This window comes from Rhinoderma darwinii, chromosome 2 (assembly GCF_050947455.1).
Source record: "Rhinoderma darwinii isolate aRhiDar2 chromosome 2, aRhiDar2.hap1, whole genome shotgun sequence".
NCBI classification, from domain to species: Eukaryota; Metazoa; Chordata; class Amphibia; order Anura; family Rhinodermatidae; genus Rhinoderma; species Rhinoderma darwinii.
Window position 1 is genome coordinate 48,945,453 of NC_134688.1, and position 20,121 is coordinate 48,965,573.

The 20,121-nt window shown below is 40.8% G+C and overlaps 1 protein-coding gene across 1 annotated transcript in view; it reads left to right on the plus strand.

Moving 5' to 3' along the window:
• The window catches only part of MIPEP (mitochondrial intermediate peptidase), a 123,911-nt gene that overhangs the window by 82,270 nt on the left and 21,520 nt on the right, over positions 1–20,121 (plus strand). The gene's annotated exons all lie outside the window — the stretch shown is intronic.

Below are 20,121 nucleotides of genomic sequence, written 5' to 3' on the forward strand. Positions count from 1 at the left end.
TTTGAGTCTCATGTTATGCAATCATTGACCTCCCACTTTCCTTCCAAAACGAGGTTCTGCAGCAGCTGAGAGTAGGAATAATTCAGTGACCTGTATAAAGGCTCTCAGCCTGGGTCCTCATGCTTTTATAATGGTATTTCTAATACCATTATAAAAGCATCATCCCATATATAATGTCCAGAATGTCTGCCGTTCTCTTCTCGTCCTATCAGTGCGTTCGTTCGTTGTTTTGCAGCAGGAGCTCCGTGATGTTATATTTATGTAGTATCCGAGTCTTATTGAAATTCTAAGTCTAAAGTGCAGGAAACCTTTGATCGATTTCCACTCGCATTCCTATGCACATATTCTGGCGGCCGCTCGTGTCTATCTCTGCCGACATCTGCTCTTCCTGTTATGTTTTATGTGAACTTTAAATTTAGGTTTTTTTCCTCCCAACTGTTCTATAAAGGATCACGCTGAGCTGGTAAATGCAGCCTCTCCTGTTGTCTGCTACTTTACCCCTTACATCGGGGTCTGGTAAAGCTGGGTTACAGTTCCTGTAATGGGGGCTTTGTCACTCACATTTCTTAGAATCAGATACAACTAAAAAATGGTTGAATAGAATGTTAAACAATTTGAAAGAAGAGGAAACCCAGAGGATTTGTATTTTTAGAGGATATCTGCTCTTCATATGTGAGCTGAAATTGTCTTTCTCCATACGGGTTTGTTCACACGGGTTGGATTCACGTCGGATAATTCTGTTGCAAATCTGACCCACATTCCGCGGGGAATTCCGGTTGATAGTCTGCACCTGATTGTGTTTAATTTAGTGCAGATTTCCAGTCGGATCTGCCCCTGCGGAAGCAGAAAATGGAATTTAAAAAAATTATCATACTCACCTCCCCTATTCCACCATAGCGACACGTCCCTGACCCCCTTCGGCTGGTCTTGGCGCTGCCGTCCTCCTGGCATGACGGTTCATGTGACCATTGGAGTCTGTGATTGGCTGCAGCAGTCACATGGGACAATCCTTTTTCCCAGGAGGCCGACAGCACAGAGACCAGTCGGGGGAGCAGTGAGGCATCGCTATGGGAAACCAGGGGAGGTGAGTATGATTTATTTATTTTTTTTACTTTTTTATCTTCCTACTTGCAAATTTTGCTGCGGATTCGCAGCTTTTCCGTTATTGAACTCAATGGGGAAAATTCACAACAAATACGCAACCATTCCGCAGCATAAATTGACATGTTGCAGATTGAAATATCCGCACCGCAGGTGAGTTACTGCTCGGAGATTTTCTGCAACATTTGGATGAGATTTATTCAAATCTCATCCACTTTTCTACTACTGTAATACCCTGTGGATTTTCCATCCACAAAAAGGGATGGAAAATACACAGCAATTTCACTACGTGTGAATGTAGCCTTATACTATTGACCTCTTTTTACATAAACAGTGTCTCATTGGAATATATGAACCTAACCTAATTCACAGTAGAAAAATAATTTTGTTTTAATATTTTATTTCTTGTTAACAAAAATGTTTTATAAAATATTACATAAAAAATCCTCCAGCAGAGGGCGCACAGTTATATTGCTGTCCCACTTTCTCAATGATTAGTGTAGAGCCTTGCTCTGTATACTCTTCCTTGTGCCGCCTCACAATCCCTCCTTAGGAAGCTGTAGTTGTATGAAGTATTGCAGTCAGACTTGTTGCCTTCTTTTAGTCTCACAGTTTGCAGTCACTTTTTGGGTTCATAAGATAATCTTTCCTACCTGCTGCCTGGGATTGCTCCAGATCTCATGCCTCTCCAACCGCTTTGTTTTGTACCTCTCTCTGAAGCCGTGCATAACATTGTAAAGGTCATTATTTATGACGCCAGTACTGTAAGAATCCTATAGGTACATTAAGTGCACTTACCCATTGACAGCGGTGTGAGCTGTTCCTTGACCTAAAGGTATTTTTTACATCAGCCCATTTTGGCCGGCACAACGAGCGCCGATCAATGAGACTACTTGTTGATCGGCGCTCGTTTGCTCTTTTCACAAGGAGCTAGTATGGAGACGACATACATTTCTATCATGTCGGCAGCGCATCTCCCTGTTTACGAGAGCCGACAACTATAACAACTGACCCTAGTATACCCTATTGGGTCACCCTTCCTAGTCGGAATTAAGGCTTGTCCACACATAACGGAATTGCTGCAGAAAATTTCTGCAGTGATTCAGTTGAAAGTCAAAGACTTCCCGCTGCAGCAAAAACGCACCTTTCCTGCGGTTTTTCCACCAGAAAATGCGTTTTTCCTAATGTTAGGAGATGGAGACATGTACTCTGAAAAACGCAGCAATTCTGCACGCTTTCCGTAGCAGGAATTGACATGCTGTAGTCCGAAAAATACGCACCGCAGGTCAATTTTGGCTCGGAAATTTTACGCAGCGTGTGGATGAGATTTGTTAAATCTCATCCACTATGCTTCTGCTGTATTCTGCTGCATTTTTTCTGGCTGAAATTCTGGCCGGAAAAAACGTGACAGTTCAGGAGCGTGTGGGTGAGCCTTAACGCCCCTACTCAAGAGATGACTCCAACCTGTACCCTAGATACTCTATTAATGGCCTAGCCGATTCTTTATAGTGGATATCAGGTACAAAATTGGGAGCTAGATAGGCAAATGCACAAATATAAAAAGCAAAAATGTGCAAAAACTTCAAAATGAGCACAACAATGGGTAGGCACAAATGAAGAAGAAAAAAATGATACCCAGCAAAAATATATACTCATAGAAAAACGTATCGCAACCACCTGACGGAGGTTGTGAATGATGGAATGATGGAAAAGAAATCCGTATGTCTAGATACATTGGTTTTACTTGCCGTTGTACATTCTGATAATCTTGACCCAGCAGGACTTTTTACATCCAGCTCAGTTGCATTATGTTACATGTATTTCTTTTTTGACTATTTCTTTTTGACTACTAGTTTTGTTCACTGATGAACCTGCCAATTTTCAGGGGAAATGCATTGGAACGCAGTTTATTACGTCTATCATTTTAAGTCAATCAGAGCCAACTCTATAGACGTACTGATTTATTTTTCATCACTCACAACCTCCGTCTGGTGGTTGTGGTTTGTTTTTGTATGAGTATATCTTCTTGCTGGGTATCATTATTTTTTCGTCATTTTTGCCTACCCATTGTTGTGCACCGTTTGACGTTTTTGTACATTTTTGCTTTTTCTATTTGTGCATTTCCTTTTCTAGGGCCCACCTCTGCACCTGATATCCATGATAAAGAATCGGCTAGGCCATTAATAGGGTATCTACGGTACAGGTTGGAGTTGTCCCTTGAGTAGGGGCGTTACTCCAACTAGGAACAGTGACCTGATAGGGTATACCAGGGTCAGTTTTCTTTCTTGTTCTCACAACTATATGAGCAAAAGAAAAAAAACCTCTCCCCTTACCCTTATTATTTTTTGCATCATTATTTGGAGGGATAATCATCTTCCCTTTTTTATCCCAATATATTAATTGAAGGTTAGATTATATTGTGATTTTTTTCTGTGATTTCTCTGATGAAAAAAAATGACAGCTGTGTCGTAATAGTTCCTAGGTATTACTATACATGGTGACCTGTCTTCTTCTCCATTTGCTTTCCGCTTCATATTTCCTACACAATATTCAGTCCAGCAGAATCCTCTCATCTTAATAAACCTTTAAGCGAAGTACAGGTGTGATCGCTATGAATCTAGCTCCCGAAAAGCCCAGAGATCAGCTGATAATGCCAGGAGAAGATGTGGCCAGCAACACAAGGGCGCATCGGGAAACCATATAATCCATGGCCGAGATGAGTCCCCCTTAACGGGAGCCATTCTTTCTTATCGATTCTCCAGTCCGGCTAATAGACTTACCCTCTATGTCATCTGAATGCCCTAATAGAGCATATAAACCAGAGCTGCTATTGTGTGAACCCATTGATTTGGACTTCTTTAATACTTGACATCTCAGAAACGGCTTCAGTGCCTGATTTCCAGGAAAGGACCGAAGTTTCAAGGTCCAACTCAAGATGCGTGTGTTTGCAGAACGCTTGATGACCTGGACAATTCATTTGGATTGAAGCTTTGTTGGTCTGGGTCAATAATAAAACCCAACACCCTATAGGTCCTAAGTGTATTTGATTTTTGGAATTGTACATATGTACGTGGCCTTGGATGCCGAGAGATTATCCAGATCATTGACTCAACATTGGACTTCAAATATCATATACAGGGTGTGTTTTCCTCTTGTTTTGGCTACATTTGGGCGAAAAACATTGTACCTTAAAGATCAGATAAACAGTCCATACAATGTCCTCCCAGCTGGAGACATCCTTCTATACATGGAATTTCCACGTATACTTACATTTCCTTCTGTGTTTTTCCTTCAGTGAGTCATGCTGAAGTTTACTTATAGCTCTCTGTTTTATCAGGATCTAAAATAGTAGGGTAGTTTTGGCTCCACTATCTGTTGTGTAGATGTTTGACCCACTCTCTGGTTTTCTTTTTTGCTTTTTATTCATTTTGTAAGGGGTTGCAATCTATGGATAATTCTCTTAAATAGGGAAAACCTGTTCAAATAAATAAATCAAATTTTTTTTTTCAATTTGACCGGTTTTCCAAATGTCAATCAACCCCTTTGAATGGAATGTCCTTTCAAGGTAATTTCATTTATGTAATTAGATCTGAGTCTGTAGAAGAGAAATAACGGGTTTATTATTTTGTAGCCATTTAACTTATTTTAAAGGGGTTTTCCGAGCTATTTAAAAAATTGGCCAATGTAGGAGGGATGCAAAAAAAAAAGAACCATTACTTACCTCACAGATCTCCGTCGTTCCAGTGCCACCGCTCCGTTTCTCGCCGTCGCTGTTTATTGACATAGCCGCAGCGATGACATGCCCGTATACCCCGTGATCGCTGCAGCCAAGCACTGGCCTCAGCGCTCCTGTGCCGTATACCCACTGAGACCAGTGATTGGCTGCAGCGATCGTGTGGGTATACAAGCACATCATTGCTGCAGCTATGTCAATACACAGTGGCGGGGAGGAACGGAAGCGGCGACGCTGGAATGACAGGGATCCGTGAGTTGAGTAATGGCTCTTTTTTTTTATTTTTTATTTCATTGCACCTCTCCTACCGTGGCCAATTTTTAAGAAAAAACTCACAAAACCCCCTTAAGTTACAGAGCGGAGTCACCTAGTGCTGATGCGCATAGTGCATAAAAGTCGCCAACGCTCTGCTGACTCAATAACTGCAGAGTATAAACCTCCTCCGCCGCACAAAAACTGCCCCAGGAGCTTCATGACATATTTTTAGTCTGGATCTCTGCTATATTGAGTAACTACTCCCGGCGCCAGCTGACTGACGGCACCAGAAAGCAACGGCGGCCACCTTAATTATATGTTTTACACTTCTTTATCACCTATAGAAACAGATGGTGCTATTACTGTATGTGACCTGATCTCTATGCATTTACAAAGTAAAGTGAAAGAACTACCACCATTTTTACTTTGCATAGAGATTAGCCCATAAACCACCACAACCACCATCACTTTCTATATATGGGCTTATTAGTGATATTTGTGAGATGAGCCCCTGGGACAATAAATGCATTTATGCACAGACTATACCCCCCCCCCCCCCCATAAATACTGCTGGTATATCTATAGGGGATAGTGTGTGCAAGAATGCATTTGCTATCCCAGTTAAACAGTCCCCATTTAGTTTCTATATATCAAACCAGGGGACTATAGTTGCACTTTTTCAAGACTCTTTTTAAAACTTGAGGAAAGTGCAAAAGTCTAAAACACTTTATAAATTTGGCCTACACCACGTGCATTTTACATAGTAAATCTCCCCCAATATGTTAAGAATGAAAAAAAAAAATGATGCCTGAATGTCTATAGCAAAATGTCACCTTTTGGAACTCTCTGTTCTGAGGGTGAATAGTTTTTGTTTTGTTTTATATTTTGGCCAAATTTTTTTTTTTTGTGGCATATCTTTTCATTTTCTTAGTTTTGGATTTTAGGAGAAAATGGGCAAAAATTTCCCTTAAATATTTCATATCATGGCTTTAAACAAAAAAGTTTATAACACTATATAATCCTTATATATATTCTAGCTGGTCTTCTCCATTGTTAGCCAGTATATGGGACCTGTAAACAGCACAAACTTTCCATGTACAAAATGTTTTATTTTAGGCGGGGTAGGGTAGAGCCAAAAAATAAGGACGGCTAAATATTTCCGTGGAATAACATATTTGGCATAATACAGACACATAATTACGTGGGTGCCTGACACTTCCAACATTAGGATCCCAGTACTAAACACGATGCTCACCTTTTGTGGTAGGGAGATGGTCATCCTTGTCACCTCAGGAGAGTCAGGCTGACAGTGATGTGATTGAGGCCCATACTAGGGTTGGGCAATTACCGTATTTTTTGGACTATAAGATGAACCAAGGTTTTTGACAACAGAAAATAGGAAAAAATAATTTCATATTTTACTACTTTTACAAAGAAAAAACGATTTGTTAAAAAAAAAAATACACATTCGGAGAGCTGTAACTTTTATATTTTTTCATCGATTGTGCGGTGTGAAGGCTTATTTGTTGCAGGACGAGCTGTAGTTTTTATTGGCACCATTTTTTGGCACATAGGATTTTTTGATCATGTTGCACTTAATTTTTTTTTTTTGCGCTAAGGTGATCAAAAAACAACGGTTCTGGTGTTTTATATTTATTTTTTTATGTCGTTCTCCGTACGAGTTAAATAATGGTATATTGCTATAATTCTGACTTTTACGGACGCAGCAATACCAATTCTTTTATATTATGCTTGGGGAGAAATGGGAAAAGCGTTTTTTTTTAAACTTTTAATATTTTTTTTATTTTCTTTACACTCCTGAAAATGTATCTTACCTTTTTTTTACACATTTTATTAGTCCCCCTAGGGGACTTGAACCAGCAATCGTTAGATCGCCATTACAATACAAATGTATTTCAGTATATTGTTATTTTTACAGGCTTCTGCTAAGCGCTGTTGAAGGTATGGCTTAGCAGAGGCAGATATGGGGGCCTTCCTTAGGCCTCAGGGTTGCCATGACAACGATCGGCGCCCCCCCGGTCGCGTTTTGGGGGGGTGTTGGGCTGTCGGAGGTGGACATCCCCCTCAGATTTTCCCATGAAGGACATTTATGACATGTCTACAGGATATGTCATAAATGTCAGATAGATGCGGGTCCCACCCTTTTTGTGCTCTCCCGGCCACTAAATGATTACATGGCCGAGTTACGGAAACAGCGTATCTCACTGAGCTAAGCTGTTTGCGTAACTCCCATAGTAGTGAATGGCAGTTCGCTTTTAAGTGTTTTAGCTCTGGGACTCTAAGGCTGGATTCACACGAGCATGTTACGTCCGTAATGGACGGAATGTATTTCAGCCGCAAGTCCCGGACCGAACACACTGCAGGGAGCCGTGCTCCTAGCATCATACTTATGTACGATGCTAGGAGTCCCTGCCTCGCTGCAGGACAACTGTCCTGCACTATAATCATGTTTTCAGTACGGGACTAGTTCCACCGAGAGGCAGGGACTCCTAGCGTCGTACATAACTTTGATGCTAGGAGCCCGGCTCCCTGCAGTGTGTTCGGTCCGGGACTTGCGGTCGAAATACGTCCGTCCATTACGGACGTAATGTGCTCGTGTGAATCCAGCCTAATAGTTCTTATAGTACTTTTAACTGCAGGAGAGAAATTACCGCAGTAACCTATTACTAGTTTTAGAAGATAACTGATTATGCTCTGTTCAGTTCTGGTTAAAGGGAATGTATCATCAGAAAATAATGTTTTGGGGTTTTTTTTTTCGGATAAAAAAATATCTTGGAATATTCCAGTTTTCAGGCTGGCCACTTGAGCAGTCACAACAGGCTGATGCTACCTTGGTTCAGTAGTTCACTTGTCAGCTTTGCAGTATAGATGGAGACAGAATGAGCAAAATAAACAAATTTTCATTAGAGAGTGGGGGAATTTATTGTATCTGTTGCACTGCTGGAGGCCTAGATAGGGCAGGAAAGTATGGGCTCTTTTACACGAGCACCGGTCGGACCACAATAACATGTCGATCTGCTCTCGTTTGCTCAATTTACATGAACAATGATCGTGAGTATAGGGGTGAATATTGTTAATACGATCGTTCCTCCCCATACAGCTTACGTCTTGTCAGCCGCACGTTTCCTGTTTACATGGGGAGATGTGCTGCCAACAAATGATCATTTTTTTGGCTGCAGAAAAGATGCGATCGACCAACATGTTTACACAGGGCAATGATAGAAAATAAGTGTTTGCAAGATAGTTCTTGGCAGCCCCATAGAGATTAAAGGAGCAGTGACTGAGCACTGCAGTACCGCTCCATTCGTATGGGGCTCACAGGGACGGCAAGGTAAGCTCATTCTCGGGATTAGTGGGTGTCCCGGCAGTCGGACCCCCACTGATCAGATATTTATCACGTATCCTGTAGATATGTGATAAATATTGATTATGTTAAAGAGGCTCTGTCACCAGTTTATAAGAGCCCTATCTTCTACATAATCTGATTGGCGCTGTAATGTAGATAACAGCAGTGGTTTTTATTTTGAAAAACGATCATTTTTGAGCAAGTTATGAGCTAGTTTAGATTTATGCTAATGAGTTTCTCAATGGACAACTGGGCGTGTTTTTACTTTTTACCAGCTGGGTGTTGTGCAGAGGAGTGTATGACGCTGACCAATCAGTGACTAATCAGTGTCCTGCACTTCTCATTGTTCCAGCCCAGCATGATCCACAGCACAGTGTGATTGTGCAGTGAAAGAAGTAAACACGCCCAGTTGCTAAAAACACAATACTCGCCCAGTTGAAAATAAGAGAAAACACGCCCAGTTGGAAATAAGAGAAAACACACCCAGTTGTCCATTAGAAAGGCTCATTTGCATAAATATAAAATAGCTCATAACTTGGCCAAAAATGATCGTATTTAAAAAAACAAAAAAAAACGTTACTGTTATCTACATTGCAGCGCTGATCACATGCAATAGGAGATAGGGATTTGATAATCTGGTGACAGAGCCTCTTTAAAACCCCTTTAACATTATACACACAGATAAAGATTTTGTATGCATCTTCCTAGTCACTTTTTGGGGGAAGGGGCTGCAATAATCTACGACATTTATCTGTCTATTGATTCCCGTTCATTAACAGTTGCCATAAAGCAAATACAACGTACAAGAAGAAAGTGTGTATTTTCAATATGGCCGTCCTAGGGAATTAAAAAAAAATAACTACAAGATCAGTGCTGCCACTCCATTCAAACTATAGGAGACTGACTGAGGCGGTTTCCATCAGCCCCATAGACATGTGGAGAGGTGATAAATGTCAATTGTGGGAGTACCCCTTTAAGCATATAAGAACTTATTGACAGTAATCCTGATGGATAGTTATACATGGCGGGACTGACTTATACAGACACCAGAGTACAGCAGTGAAATGTAATGATCCATAATGCACTGTGCGAATAATTGTCCCATAAAATGACCGCCCAATCTTTATTGATCAGTATAATCTGGCATAGGAGTTGGCTGTGACATTTATTCATAAATATGTCAAATGTGAGACAAACGTCAGCAAGGATTAAAAGGACTTAATCTCCGGGAGATATTCACTGCATAAGTCAGAGATGTCACCCTAAATTGACAGTCCTGGGCTCAGCAGTAAGGGCGAGGTGATCATTATATGATGAGGTTTCAGGAGACAATGAACAGTGATCATCTATTATATGTCTATGTATGTACAGTTTTATTTTATGTTTTGTAAAATAATAGATGTTATAGGTCATGGCGAGCTTGTGTTGTATGATGATCAGCCCAAGATTGATCACATTTTTTCCTATTTCTCTTACGGCTCATGTTTATGGGCATTCTGAAATTTTGGAATAATACATCTTGCCTATTTGTGGCATTTTCATGGTGCAACCGCAATGGATTCTGCAACTTTGTAATTACTTTTTTTTTTTTTAAATAATTGTTACTTTTTAGATACAGCTGCTTTGTATCCTGTATACAGAGCAGTTGTATCTAGTGCTGAGTCCTGTATCTGACGGATACAGGTTTCAGCACTAGTTACAGCTGCTCTGTATACAGGATACAAAGCAGCTGTATCTCAAAAAGTAAAAATAATTGTTAATAAAAAGTAATTAGAAAGTTGCACCAAACACACTGATAGACATTTTCTCATATATATATATATATATATATATATATATATATATATATATATATATATATATATATATATATATATATATATATATATATATATTTAAAAGAAAAAAAAACAACAACACACTTTCAAAGGTGTACATTGCCTTTAAGTGAAACTTCTACTGTGATTACACCTAAAACCCCACAAGGCCTTATTCACACATTGTGCTTCCTGTAGATGCATTTTTTGCATTTTATTTTATGTTTTTTAAAGTGGATCTTAAAGAGAAGACGCATACTCCTTCTTTTAGTATGCAGATATGGTTAAAACAAAAAAATGTATGCCTGATTACCTGGAACTTGTTTCTTGCACAGAACTGCAATATAATTTGGAATTTCACAAAACTAGAAGCAGAAGACTGAGCAGAGAAAACCGATTAGGAAATTCCTCTAATTAAAAAATAAAGTTTAACACTTGAGTTTTCCGCTTGAAACGCATAAACGAGGTCATTGCTTTAAGTCTGTGTACATTTTTAGTGTCGGTTCCCGTTGTGTTTATGGCATACCCACTAACCCCAGTCCAACTGGCCTCTGCTTCTTACCGCAATCTGAATGATGAGATGGTCATGCATTTGCTCTGCCACTTCTCCATTTAGTCTGTGGAAGTCCTGTGGCTTTAAATTTTTGTCTTGGATGGGAAAACCCTTTCAACATCTTATTTGGGCCGGCTTCATGAGGAGTCTCAACCCTCACAAGTAACTTTTTTTTGTTTTTTTTAAATGAACGTACAACAGGTCAAAATATCTGATAATCCAACACCTAACATTCCCATTGATGCTGGATTAAAGGCATTTTACTGTACATGTACAGATATGCTTTACCTCAAAAACCCTCTTAGGTTTTATTCAGACGACCGGGCGTCAAATCAGCTGTCAAAAGCGGCTGTTTTTCACTACTAATTTGCACCCGTGTGGGACCCGTTTTCACAGATACCTCACAGACTTGAGTCTATTGAGGGATCTGGGAAAACGGGCAAAGATAGGACATGTCTTATGGCCTTAGATTTAAGTGTGATGCCAAAAAGTTCAGTTTAATTAACGTGTCTAAATATTTATGCTTGTGTTCAGAGATATTCAGCTTTATACTGAAATGAAAGGATGGTAACTGCGCCGGAGCTCAGCCCATTATCCGGGTGTTGTCTTACTGCTCTGAGTACAGTACAGTCTGCCTTTTTTTTTTTTTAATATATAACAGGAAAGCTAAACCTGGATCTAATCCAGACAGTACTGATGTAGTGTATTGTTGAGCTGCAATACCAGACACAGCCTGTTGTCTGGCATGTGACGCTGTTTTTAGAAAAAATAAATAAATACAGCCCCTTTGAAAAAGCAGTTCCTGTACAGACCGAACACTTCTCAAAGCTGAGAGTTTGTCACAATTGTAGTCTAGACAATCCGGTGATACATTTTATCTACACTGATACGTATAAACAACTATCTGAACAGGAGAAGATTTGTGCTGGTGATAAAAGCAGACTTCCAATGACTAAACAAGAAAACACCAGGATAAATGTCACTGAGTATATAGTAAGGGTACTTTAACACGGGCCAACGTGGGCCGTGTAAACGAGCTCCGATCAGTGAGACAGGTCGTTGATCGGCCCTTGTTTGCTCTTTTCACAAGGAGCTATGTATGGGGACAAGCGCTCGTTACTCCGATCGCACGTCCCTATACATTTCTATCATGTCGGCAGCGCATCTCCCTGTTTTCAGAGAGATGTCCCGCCAACAACAATAATATTTTAGGCTGATCGTTGCCCTGTTTACACCAGGCAATTATCTGGAACGAGCGTTCTGTGAATGCTCGTTTGCCCGATAATTGGCCAGTGCAAAAGGGCCCTAACAGTGCTGTGTTTGGTGAAGACCCTTTATCAAACTGGTTTTTACTTAAAGGGGTTTCACATAATCATTATTTATCATCTATCCACAGGATAGGTGATAAATATCTGATCGGTGGTGGTCCGACCGCTGGGACCCCCACCAATCACAAGTACTGGCTTACATTGCTGTTCCTGGGGGCCCCATAGGAATGTAGCGGTAGTGCGCATGCTCGGCCACTTCTCCATTTATTTCTATGGGGCTGCCGAAGTTAGCACTCGGCAGCCCCATAGAAACGAACAGAGTGTTGGCCAAGCATGTGCACTACCGCTCCACGGCAAGGTAAGCTTGTAAATTGGTTGGAGTCCCAGCGGTCAGACCCTCACCGATCAGATATTTATCACATCCTGTTGATAGGTGATAAATAATGATTATGTTAAACCCCTTTAACTTTATCTGAGTAATGGATGTCAAACAGGATGATGCAACAGTATACCTATCCTGTTGCTATAGACCCGCATTGTACTGAAAAAAGGATGCGTCAGGATCCATTTGTTCAACAGGACAGAAAATAAGACAGTGTTCATTTGTCAGTCCTATTGAGAAAAGGATCCTGACATAAACAGAGATAAAGGGGTTGATCAGTATTAGAAATACTTGGCTTCTTTCTTCCAAAAGCAGCACCACACCTGTCCATGTGATATTGTAACTCGACCCCTATTAACGGTTCAGCTAAGCTGCAATACTAGACACAACCCATGAACAGGTGTGGCACTGTTTTTGGAAGAAAGCAGTCATGTTTTCTAATTCCGGACAACCCCTTTAAAATTGGTTTATTACTTTTTAATATTTAGGTGCGAATAGGCTTTTAAAGGGGATTTAGTTTCCTTTACTGTCCAGTCGTTCTCATGTTGTCAACTTTCAAAAAAGTTTTAAAGTTTCAGCAAATAAAGTCATTCTTTATATAACACAAGGTTATACCATTTTTGCATATACTTTCTATATTAATTCCTCGTGTTTTTCAAAATCTCTGCTTGCAGTCATTCAATAAGAACATTTGCCATAGTCGATAAGAATCTGTCCTGGTCCTGAGATAATCACGCAGGTGCAGGGCCCCTTACAGTACAGTTATTAAAGCGGGGTCTTGTAAAGCAGCGGTCCCCAGAAGTCTGTTTCTTCCTCCAGGCCGGCCTCCTGGGCTGACGTTTCATCCCATGTGACCACTGCAGCCAATCACAGGCTGTAGCGGCAGTCGCATAGGTTGAAATGTCATCCCAGGAGGATGGTTAAAAGCTGCAGTTTTTCGCAGCGGACATTCCGGGCGAAAAATTGCACCACAGTTTGGTGCGGTTTTTCACCCAGAATTCCCTGCGGCCACCAGGGCGGATACGCAGTGTAACTTTACGCAGCGTATCTGCCCGTGGCCTGGTAGCAAATGATCCACAGCCCGGTATTGGTCTGCGGCAACAATGGGGACCACTGTTGTAAAGAATTGTTCCCCTGTGTGACATGTCACATGACCAGGACTGATTTTTATCCACTGGAAGTAAACAATTGTGGTTCCCATTGAATGAGAGCAAGCAAAGATCTGGAAAATTGGTACAGAATGTATATTGGAACATTCCGAATTCAATGCCTTCGGAAAGTCTTCAAACCCTTTAACTTTTTTCACATTTTATGTTGAGCCTTTGTGCTAAAATAAAAAAAATCTTGTTTTTCCCATTATTCTGCACTCAATACCCCATAATGACAGTAAGTAAATACAGAATTTATTAAAAATGAAAAACTGTCGCATGGATATAAGTATTCAGACCCTTTACTATGACACTTGAAATTTAGCTCTGGGGGCCTCCCGTTTTGCTAGATCATCTCTGAAATGTTTCTACACCTTGATTGGAGTCCACCTGTGGTAAATTCATTTGATTGGACATGATTTGGAAACACCCCTGCCTATATAAGGTCTCACAGCTGACAATGGATATCAGAGCAAATACCAAGCCATGAGGAGGAAAGAGCTGCCTGTAGAGCTCAGAGACAGGATTGTGTGGAGGCACAGATCTGGAGAAGGGTACAAAATATTCTGCTGCACTGAAAGTTCCCAAGAGCACGGTGGCCTCCATAATTCTTAAATGGAGGAAGTTTGGAACAACCAGGCCGCCCCACCAAACTAAGTAATCTGGGGGAGAAGGACCTTGGTAAGAGAGATGACCAAGAACCCAATGGTCACTTTGGATGAGCTCCAAAGATTCTGTGCGCAGATGGGAGAAACTTCCAGAAGGTCAACCATCACTGCAGAACTCAACCAATCTGGGCTTTATGGCAGAATGGCCAGAAAGAAGCTTCTCCTCAGTAAGTCACATGAAAGCCCGCCTGGAGATTGCAATAAAGCACCTAAAGGACTCTCAGGCGGTGAGAAACAAGATTCTGTGGTCTGATGAAAACAAGATTGAACTTTTTGGCCTCAATTCTAAGTGTCATGTCTGGAGGAAACCAGGCACTGCTCATCATCTGCCCAATACTATCCCTACAGTGAAGCATGGTGGTGGCAGCATCATTCTGTGGGGATGTTTTTCCGCGGCTGGGACAGGGAGGTTGGTCACAGTAATGGAAAGATGAATGGAGCGAAGTACAGAAATATTCTTAATGAAAACCTGATCCAGAGTGCTCTGGACCACAGACTGGGTTGAAGGTTCATCTTCCAACAAGACAATGACCCTAAGCAAACAGCCAAGACAACACAGGAGAGGCTTAGGGACAACTCTGTGAACGTCCACGAGTGGCCCAGCCAAAGCCCTGACTTGAACCCAATCAAATCTGTGGAGACCTGAAAATGGCTGTCCACCGATGATCCCCACCAACCTGACAGAGCTTGAGAGGATCTGCAGAGAATAATTGGAGAAAATCCCCAAATCCAGGTTTGCAAACCTTGTGGCATCAAACCCAAGAAGACTGGAGGCTGTTATCACTGCCAAAGGTGCTTCACCTAAGTACTGAGTAAAGCGTCTGAATACTTATGTCAATGCAATAGATTCGTTTTTCCTTTTCAATAATTTAGCAAAGATTACTAACGTTCTGTTTTCACTGCGTCATTATGCGGTATTGAGTGCAGAATGATAGGGAATACTTGCATTTTTTTTTTTTTTCATTTTAGCACAGGGATCAACATAACAAAATGTGAAAAAATGTAAAGGTTCTGAAGACTTTCCGAATGCATTGTACAATGAACAGCCTTAATTTTCTGAAATTGGATAACCCCTTTAAGGCAATAGATTTTTTTTTTTTTAATTCATTTGATTAACAGCATTTTTGTTCCAGGTCATCTTGCTTTTATATCGTGTTTTAGCCTGAGAGTAGGACATCTAATCCCCCGTTGCTGAAGATATACGGTTACTTGACTTGGTCATCATGTTCTCGCCTTTGATCCACTTTTACTCCTCTGTACAATTCAGTGATTTTATCTCTACTAAGACCCGGTGGGCAAATTGCATCATTACTTTGAGGGCAGACACTACAAAGAGTGCAGATGTGGAGGATGATAAATACCATTCTACAATGTTCCCATGTTCATTTCTTTTTAGACCTTTTTGTCGACTTGTTTCTTAGCTCCATAATACACAGCTGCACTTCGAAGTAAAAAGATATCAGGAAAGGGGATGTGTAAGTTATATAGGTGCCAGAACTGTCTAAACTTGGCAACTAGATAGTCACCCTGGACGACTGCACAGCAATAAATTATATAGAGCAATTACATATGAGATAAAAGGAATGAAATTCCCAATAAATTTAGGCTAAGAAAGGAAATCTGTGTAATAATATATAAATTAGTAAGTAAACATCCTTAAAGGGCAACCCATGTCCATATACCCTATTAGAGCCTATGGCGGACCTGGGATGTACATGCATTATATGGACGGCCATTTATTTGAATAGCCAGCATGTAATTATATGCATGCCCTGCAGTAACCGTGGCCATAATGGTTTGACTTCCTGTTCTTGCAAAAATGAGAAATGCCGATATCTCTGGAAGCAAAATAAATACAATTACCAAACTTCGGTTACTGCTCTAATTTAGTAGTATTTGGGCATTTTTCGATTTTGGGTGAAAACCCTCTTAAAACCCATGGAGATATAGTACATTTTCATTGTTTAGTTTTTCCCACTATACCATTCTAAGAGCCAGAACTTTGTTTTTTTTGTCGAGATAGCTGTATGAGGGCTTGTTTTTTGCGGGACAAGTTGTATTTTTTATTGGTACTATTTAATGTACCATATACTGTACTGAGAAAGTTTTACAAATTATTTTGTCGCGTGGAATTGAAAAAAAGACGCAAATTCTACCATAATTTTTAGGGCTTTGTTTTTACGACATTCATTGTACGGTACAAATGACATGTTAACTTTATTCTGCGGGTCAAAAATATTACGGCAACACCAAATTTATATATTTTTTTTAACTTTTACTACTAAAAAAAAAAATGTGTGTGTTGCTACGTGTATATTCTGAGACCCGTAACTTCTTTTCGTTTTCTGTCGCTGGAGTGGAGTGAGAGTCAGTTTTTTTTGCGGGGGCAAGCTGTATTTTTTTTTCTCTTAACGCCTTAGCCCCTTAAAGAGGCTCTGTCACAAGATTTTGCAACCCCTATCTGCTATTGCAGCAGATCGGCTCTGCAATGTAGATTACAGTAACGTTTTTATTTTTAAAAAACGAGCATTTTTGGCCAAGTTATGACCATTTTTGTATTTATGCAAATGAGACTTGCAAAAGTCCAACTGGGTGTGTTTACAGTAAAAGTACAACTGGGCGTGTATTATGTGTGTACATCGGGGCGTTTTTACTTCTTTTACTAGCTGGGCGTTAGGAATGGGAGTGTATGATGCTGACGAATCAGCATCATCCACTTCTGTTTGTTAACACCCAGCTTCTGGCAGTGCAGACACACAGCGTGTTCTCAAGAGATCACGCTGTGACGTCACTCACTTCCTGCCCCAGGTCCTGCATCGTGTCGGCCACATCGGCACCAGAGGCTACAGTTGATTCTGCAGCAGCATCAGCGTTTGCAGGTAAGTAGCTACATCGACTTACCTGCAAACGCCGATGCTGCTGCAGAATCAACTGTAGCCTCTGGTGCCGATGTGTCCTTGCTCGTCCGACACGATGCAGGACCTGGGGCAGGAAGTGAGTGACGACACAGCGTGATCTCTCGAGAAGCTGGGCGTTCTGAAGAGAAGTGGATGATACTTCTCATCAGAACGCCCAGCTAGTAAAAGAAGTAAAAACGCCCCGATGTAACACACATAATACACGCCCAGTTGGACTTTTACTTTAAACACGCCCAGTTGGACTTTAGCAAGCCTCATTTGCATAAATACAAAATTGGCCATAACTTGGCCAAAAATGCTCGTTTTTTACAAATAAAAACGTTACTGTTATCTACATTGCAGCGCCGATCTGCTGCAATAGCAGATAGGGGTTGCAAAATCTGGAGACAGAGCCTCTTTAAGGAGGCAGCCTAGTTTGGGCCTTATGGCTCAGAGCCCATTTTTCAAATCTGACATATTTCACTTTATGTGGTAATAACTTGGGAATGCTTAAACCTATCCAAGCGATTCTGAGACTGTTTTCTCGTGACACATTGGGCTTTATGTTAGTGGCAAAATTTGGTCGATATATTCAGTGTTTATTTGTGAATAATTGCACAATTTTGAGAAAATTTAGAAAAAATAGAATTTTTCTGAATTTAAACGCATCTGCTTGTAAAACAGATGGTTATACCACCCAAAATAGTTACTAGTTCACATTTCCCATATGTCTACTTTAGATTTGCATCATTTTTTGAACATTCTCTTATTTTTCTTGAGCGTTACAAGGCTTAGAACATAAACAGCAATTTCTCATATTTTTAAGAAAATTTCAAAAGCCTTTTTTTTTAAGGTACCTGTTCAGTTCTGAAGTGGCTTTGAGGGGCCTATGAATTAGAAACCCCCAAAAAACACCCCATTTTAAAACCTAGAATCCCTCAAAGTATTCAAAACAGCATTTATAAAGTTTTTTTTAACCCTTTAGGCATTTCACTGGAATTAAAGCAAAGTGGAGGTGAAATTTGCAAATTTCATTTTTCTTGCTGAATTTAAATTTTTTATTTTTTTCTGTAACACAGAAGGTTTTACCAGAGAAACACTACTAAATATATATTGTCCAGATTCTGCAGTTTTTAGAAATGTCCCACATGTGGCTCTAGTGCGCTCGTGGACCAAAACACAAGCCCCAGAAACAAAGAAGGACCTAGTGCATTTTGGGGCCTCTTTTTTTTTATTAGAATATATTTTAGGAAGTATGCCAGGTTTGGAGAGGTGTTGAGGTGCCAAAACAGTAGGAATCCCCCAAAAGTGACCCGATTTTGGAAACTACACCCCTCAAGGAATTCATGTATGGTTGTTGTTACCATTTTGACCCCACAGTTTTTTCACAGCACCTATTTGAATTGGGCTGTGAAATTAAAAAAATGAAATTTTTTCCAATAAGATGTCATTTTTGATCAAAATTTCTTATTTTCACAGGGAACAAAATACCTAATTTTGTTGCCCAATTTCTCCTGAGTGCGGCAATACCTCATTTGTGGTGATAAACTACCGTTTGGGCCCATGCGAGGCCTCAGAAGGGAAGGAGCGCTTTGTGTTCTTTGGAGTGCAGATTTTGCTGGATTGGTTTTCGGGTGCCATGTCGCATTTGTAGAGCCCCAGAGGTATCAAAGCAATGGAAACCCACCAGAAGTGACCCCATTTTGGAAACTACACCCCTCAAGGAATTCATTTATGGTTGTTGTGACCATTTAGACCCCACAGTTTTTTCACAGAATTTGATTGAATTGGGCTGGGAATTAAAAAAAAAAATGAAATTTTTTCCAATAAGATGTAGTTTTGGCCCAAAATGTCTTACTTTCACAAGGAATAAAATACCCAATTTTGTTGCCCAATTTGTCCTGAGTGCGGCAATACCCCATTTGTGGTAATAAACTGACGTTTGGGCCCATGGGAGCGCTCAGAATGAAAGGACCACCATTTGGCCTACTGGGGATTTTCTGGTGCGAAGTCATGTATGCAGAAGCCCCTGAGGTACTAGTACAGTTGAAACCCCTGAGAAGTGACCCCGTTTTAAAAACTACACCTCTTAAGGCATTCATCTAGAGGTGTAGTGAGCATTTTGACCGGAGACATACACCCCATAAACTGTAATGTGGGTTCTCACGGATATGGCAATACCCTACATGTGGCTGTTATCAGCTGCCTGGGCACACAGCAGGGCTCAGAAGGGAAAGATGAGGGGGATAAGCTGTGCGGAGTGCATCAGGGTAAGTAAAACTGGGGTAGATTAAAAGTCAAGGGATGTATGATAAATTTTAATGCACTCTTTCAATACTGAACCCTGGTTTTTTGGGACACGTGTCACATTGATATATTGTGTCCTTTCTTATCCCCCTCTTATAACAGTCTTTGCGCACCTTTTGACTTTTTGCCTTCTTGACAGTTTGGGGAACTTCTCCTGGAAAGTGTTGCCCTGGTACGATACGTGTGGCCTAGCTTCCAGAAGTACTGGGTGCCCCCTTCTTGGTCCCTAAAGATTAGGTTCTTGATAACCACCTCTTGAAATTTCAGGAAAGTTCCCCTCTGGCCTGTACATCGACGTAGCACGTACACATTGTACAATGCCATCTGTATGATGTGCACGGCCAGCTTCTTATACCACACCGCGTAGGGCTTCAGGACTTGATCTGACAAGTCCACTCCTCCCATGTACCTATTGTAGTCCAGGATGCAGTCTGGTTTGGGGGTCTCTATACTGGTACCTCGTACAGGTACATGGGTACTGGTGTGACATCTCTCTTGTACTTGACACACAATATGTTGCTGCTAGATTGTGCCCTGCTCTCACCCCTTCTGAGTATTTGCCCAAGTAGAGTCTTAGGCAGGCCTCTCAGATTTCTTCTAGCAGTGCCGCATGCCGTAGTACTTC